General features: G+C 34.1%; 1 long non-coding RNA gene across 1 annotated transcript; it reads left to right on the top strand.

Annotated features, from left to right (window-relative positions):
* The first annotated feature begins 1,929 nt into the window (after positions 1-1,929).
* LOC138313892 (uncharacterized) lies at positions 1,930-5,163 on the top strand. The gene is made up of 3 exons (XR_011207285.1): positions 1,930-2,947; positions 3,201-3,319; positions 3,522-5,163. It is a non-coding gene; the product is annotated as an uncharacterized lncRNA (long non-coding RNA).
* Positions 5,164-6,151: the final 988 nt, after the last annotated feature.

Here is a 6,151-nt window from a genome sequence, read left to right as displayed (position 1 = left end):
GATCGATTCCTGTATATAATGTGTAATTGAACATGCAATTAGAGGTAGGAATCCTAATAAACGGAATTCCGCTCTTTGGCCAGTATTTTTGTTAAACGGAACTCGGGTCTGGTTCCATGTTCCGTATAAGCTTAAACGGAACTTGGGTCTGGTTCCTAGTTCCGTTTAAGTTAAACGGAACTCGGGTCTGGTTCCTAGTTCCGTTTAAGTTAAACGGAACTCGGGTCTGGTTCCTAGTTCCGTTTATTAAACGGATCTAGGAACTAGAAACTCGCAACCAACTTCAGCCCTCCACAGGATACAGGGTAGGGGTACGCAAAATGACCGACTGCGATTGTTAGTCTTTTCCCTTGCTGCGAATGCTCCGATAGCTTTGCGCTATTCTTAAGAATAGCGCAGCGCAATCGGAGCATTCACAGCAGGGGACCAGACTGGCATACTCATTTCAAAGTTGTGAGAGTTCTGTCCAACCTCTTCAATGAAATACATTATGTACACATGTATTATATTAAATGCACTATGGCCTTTCGATATTACCACCAAGTGCAACCAAGGAAGCGATTGGAAATGGATGTCTGTTATCTTTTAATTTATTCTTTGTTATCAATAATTCAATTTACTTATTTTAATTAAAATTGAATTTTATCAAAATTCAAAAATTGTAAACGTATCAATACTTCAACATTTTTTATATCCATATTTCGAATTTCACATAGTCCCTATTTTAAAAATACCGGAAATGGAATAAAAAACGAATATATTTTACCTAGATAAATAAGTTGTGCCTCAGATAAAAACCATACACACGATTTTACGAAAAATACCATGTTATACAAATCATATATGTTTTTGCAATTATATTTTCTGTTTCATGTTAATAAAAAGGCAATCTTGAAATTACCGGAAGTAGCTACTTTTTTCAGTGGCTCCCGATTTAAATATTATTAATATCTCGGCTAACTACATGCCAATTTTTAAGTTTTATCAAAACGTTCAGTCTGTTATTTCGTTATATCTCTATGTTTTGCCTACAAAAATGGTGACCATCTTGAAAAACAAGTAGACACATTTTGCGATGGTTCCCGATTTTAATCTTATTTTGGTAGTCTTGGTTTCTAACATGCCAAGTTTAATGCGTATAGTAAAACGTTCAGCGTATTTTTCATTGCTTCAATCGTCAATCGACGGCCATCATGGAATTCTGAAGTAGGTATTTTTTTCAATGGCTCTCAACTTTTATATTATTATGGTAGTTTTGGCTACTTACATGCTAAGTTTCATGCTTTTATTTGGATGTGCAGCATGTTATTTCAGTACTTTGTTAAGTTTTACCTATGAAAATGGCGGCTATCTTGAATAACAACCGGACGTAGACACATTTTGCGATGGCTCCCGGTTTTTATCTTAGTTTGGTAGTCTTGGCTATTAACATGCCAAGTTTAATGCGTCTATCAATACGTTCACGTACTTTTTCATTACTTCTCATAGTTTCGCCTATTCAATCGGTGGCCATCTTGGAATAACCGCCAGTAGGTATATTTTTTAATGGCTCTCGCTTTAAATATTATTTTGGTAGTCTTGTCTACTAACATACCAATTTTTATGTTTTTTTTATTGAGATGTGCAGGCTACTCGCGTGCTTGTATTAAAAAATGCATGATTTTTTCTCTATGCCGCTCTACTTATATCCCTGTGAAGTATGGGGGGACATTTTATCAACTCGTGATAGAGGCTACGTATAACATTGTATATGTACCCATTTAGGCACATCAACCCTTAATAGAGGGGCTCCTTTACCTTTATTAGGCACAACCATTCCTAACAGAGGGAACAGGTAGTAATCTTATTAAGCACGACTTCTCTTGACAAATGGAGTTTAGGAACCTAATATGAATGTACTTCATACTTAACTGTACATGCATGTATTAGTTTACTTTTTTACTTCAAATTAACAATTTTGTTTTTCAGAAGATCACATCCTTTTAGCACCACGACATTTCGACAGCCTCAGAGATGCACACAGCAGCAACTCTTAACCTAGAAATCTTGGTACGTGGACCGTTACCAGACACAGCAAAAACGATAGTACCTATAGCAGGTAGTTTTATCATACGGATCATGAATTCAGAGACTGAGATACAGGTATCAGGCACAGCAAGTCTACGTTCCTTAACTCCTTCGTTCGACATGCCACCCTTATCAGGCACAGCAACTCTTAGTATATGGAGCACAGAACCCGTATCAGGCACGGCAAATCTTAATATAGAGAACAAGGGACCCTTGAAACGCTTTTCAGCTTCAGCAACTTTTCAAACAGAGAATAAGTTCACTGTACCTTTAACAGGCACAATAGATCTTCATTCACACATACCTATGGAAAATTATCAGGCACTACAACTCTTAATATAGGGAGCATGGAACCCTTGTTTTTCACTCATTGCACATCGGAAGATAACAAGACGAGTATAACAGACATGAGATATTTGAGAAGAAACAGAACTTCTACTATTTGGAAAGAACCATTAGCAGAACCAAATGCCCCGATGGGAGTGTATTTCGCTGTCACAATGATGAACGATAGACTACCCACTATATCCCCGTATGGTACAGAACGAGTGTTGGTACCAGTACAGCGTATTCGTGAGCATGTCCAGAGTTCTCTCGATCCAGTCTTGTATTTAGAAACACAGAGACCGAATGCAGAAAACCATTCCATTGATATAAGGCTGATTCTTCTTAGAGGTGATGATCAGGCAAATATCGATTGGTGCAAAGAACACTGCCTTCAAGAATTCGATATTCGCAATAATCCATGGCTGGTGATTAATGATGACGGAAAATGTATGACATGGAAAAAATCACGTTTAGCACCACAGACTTGCCGGGTCCTTTTCTTCATTGCTGATAATGTGAACATTGGATGCTGTGAATGGGATAGCGTTATCTGGTAATGTACCTTAAAAATATAACAATGTATCAACATAAGCAATGTTAGACATACCAAACTTATGATGCGAATAAAATGTTTCAAATCAGGATATAGTATTACGTTTACATATAGATTTATCAAATGTATTAATATTTATTATCAGCAATATCTGAAAAGACGCTTGTTCATAACTAGATTCAATGTAATCTTTCATTCTTACTTTTATTTTTAAAATGTACGCATTTAAATTTGTTTCGATTTCCTTCTACAGTACTAGACATTGCATATATTGCTCAAAGTATGGTCACATCGAAACAAACTGTCCTCAGGCAGTTGAAGATGCAGCGGTCTAGGCCATTTGACTCAAAATTTTCCAAATTAGTATTCATGGTAAGTACATTTAAGTTTTTCACAGAGTCATTATTTCAACATCAGTGTATGTTTTAACAAAGTTTGTAATATTCCTATGCTGACATCAGAAACATATGTGTTTAATTTCGATATACACGTAGATTAGTCTTCCCATCAGTCCAGAATAAGAAATGATTATGTGTAATTATCATTAATATATAAAATATTTCACTTTTTTCAGAAAAAAGATCCAGGTCGGACGAAAGATTGTATCGTTGCAGGCAGGAAAAAAATCACAAAATGATCACCGAAACTCTCCTAGTATACTATATAACCAGGAGCAATTTTACTGGCTGTTGTTCAGGAAAGTTAATTTCGACGTCATGACAATCAGACGAAGAAACGTCGGGATATTCCAGGATGTTGTCAGAATGACTTCCCCCGTCACATTCTTAAATTGGCTTTACAATTCTTCAAAATTTAGTTATGTAATGAAAATTATCTTAGCGTGCATGTAAAATTTTACACTGAATTACTCATTTCAAATTACAATTTCATTAATGGTGTTTTTTTATCAATTTAACCCAGTATATATTACATAACCTCTAATGAATTGTGATGTTCTTAGAATTTCTAACTTTGCTTTACGAAATCTGATAGGGGATTAGTTTAAAACATTATTTATTCATGTATCGATATATGTAAATACAAAACATAGAATTTTCGGGTTTGGAAAACAAGTTTAAAGACCCACAACTTTCCGTCACAAAATAAATCTTGAAAACAACAGAAAATGCATACCGAATGTTTGAGATGAGGTTACAACATCAAACAAGTACAAGATGCCTTCGTAATCTATGTTGGCAGTGATGTTTTGTCGTCTGGCGTAGTGATAGTCAAATAACTCGCGGTTATCATGACAACGGCGAGAAAAATAATCAATACGACCTACTTTATGAAAATTAACATTCTATTTATTTTATTTAATTGTTCTGAAGGTGAAAATTGTATTATAAAAGGTAAACTAATAACTTTTGCGACAAAATATTCAATCTCGTTTTACATTCCTATTTTAAAAATCAGTAAAATTTACATAAATTACTTTAGTAGAAGTTAGCATTATTATATACCTGATCATTATACGTATTATATGTAATATTTCTTAATATTTATTCATTGTAATTTGAACAAAGAGGAATGGTCACTTTTCCGTCTGTCATGACCTAGGCTGTGTACAACTATGGTCAGAGCTCAAAGCACGCTACAAAAACAGTACAATATATATCATTTAATACCTGCATATACTGCAGTAACCAGATTTCGAATTATGTGCGAAAAAAGTACATTGTATTTCATATATCTTATCCATAGTGGTACGCAGTCTATACCTGATACTGAAGTTTGTTCTGTTTGTTGTTCAAACGCAGTCTATACCTGATACTGAAGTTTGTTCTGTTTGTTGTTCAAACGCAGTCTATACCTGATACTGAAGTTTGCTCTGTTTTTTATCCATATGCAGTCTTTACCTGATGCTGAATTTTGTTCTGTTTTTCTGAATTTTAATTTTGGAAAATGCCTACCGAAAGTCAAAAATTATCTACTGTAATTAAAAACTACGTTTGAACAAATAATATCATTCATATGTTAGATGTAAATTATCATCATGATATTTTTTATTTAGGTCGCAATGGGTCGATATGTGCCACGCCTCTTTCACATCAAATATTATATTATGTACAATGTAATGTATACATATGATTGCATGTCATATTAATATATCGCTTTGTTGTTTTATCCGTATATCGCCGATATAACTTTTTAGCCCACCATCTGAGTTGTAGGCTATTTACTAAATAAATCGCCTTTCGTCCATGGTCCATCAACAGTTCTTGTTACCGCTATTTCTCATAACGTACTGAAGGGATCCTCCTCAATTTTTATATGCAGGTTTCCCTAGGGACATGGTGTGCATTTTGCATTTTAAGACCGATCTTTCAACAACATAGTCGACAGACAGCCATCATGGATTCTGATAGTTCAATTTCCAAATATTTTATTGACAAAAAGATGTTAGTGTCAATTGGATTAGACATCAGGCGTAGCCTATCTTAGTCTTCTCCTGATATTGGTGGTACAAACAAATAATTATATAAAACATATATACATGGTGAGGTTTATGAAAATAAGGGGAGGTAACTCCTAGATGAGGAATGACACATTTTTTGATCATATCTATTGTAACTCTATAAATTAACAGGTAATTTTCATTTTTTTATATAATAACCAAATATTATCACATAATTCTAACTATAGTTGATAGTATATATATATATATATATAAACGGTCATGTCATAAATTTTGTAAGACGAACACTATTGTCGCGTTGTAGATATAAATGACGTCTGTGATGTTGTATGATTATCTCGGTTGACACGTCGAACACAAGCCTGATTTTGCCACTCTTACATCAAACAGAATTGAAAGTAATCCAAATTTTGACACAGAGCTCAAGGATTCAATAAGTCTAGAATTAAATAAACAATGTCCAAGAAAATTTGTAAGATTTTTCCTTGTAAAGGAAGTTGTTGATATCTTCTTGGTGCCCCTGGACTCTGATCTGGTGGTCATTTATTGAGGTCAAGGTGTACTTTAAACTAAGCACCATGGATGCCTTTTTTTCTTTCAGAATCACTGAAGTTTTGACTATGTTTTGATTAATACTTAAAAAGTTATGTGATAAATAGAATCTTACACTCATGGCTACATCATTTGAAATTTATTAAAATTGAATTTATAAATTTTTTGACATTTTATTTCCAAAATAACAACAGTTTTTCTGGGGTTTTTTAATATCATACAATATCTAGGTA

Source organism: Argopecten irradians, unplaced genomic scaffold (genome assembly GCF_041381155.1).
Source record: "Argopecten irradians isolate NY unplaced genomic scaffold, Ai_NY scaffold_1031, whole genome shotgun sequence".
NCBI lineage: Eukaryota > Metazoa > Mollusca > Bivalvia > Pectinida > Pectinidae > Argopecten > Argopecten irradians.
Note: the sequence above shows the minus strand (reverse complement) of the source record. Positions and strands in the feature narration are given on the sequence as shown.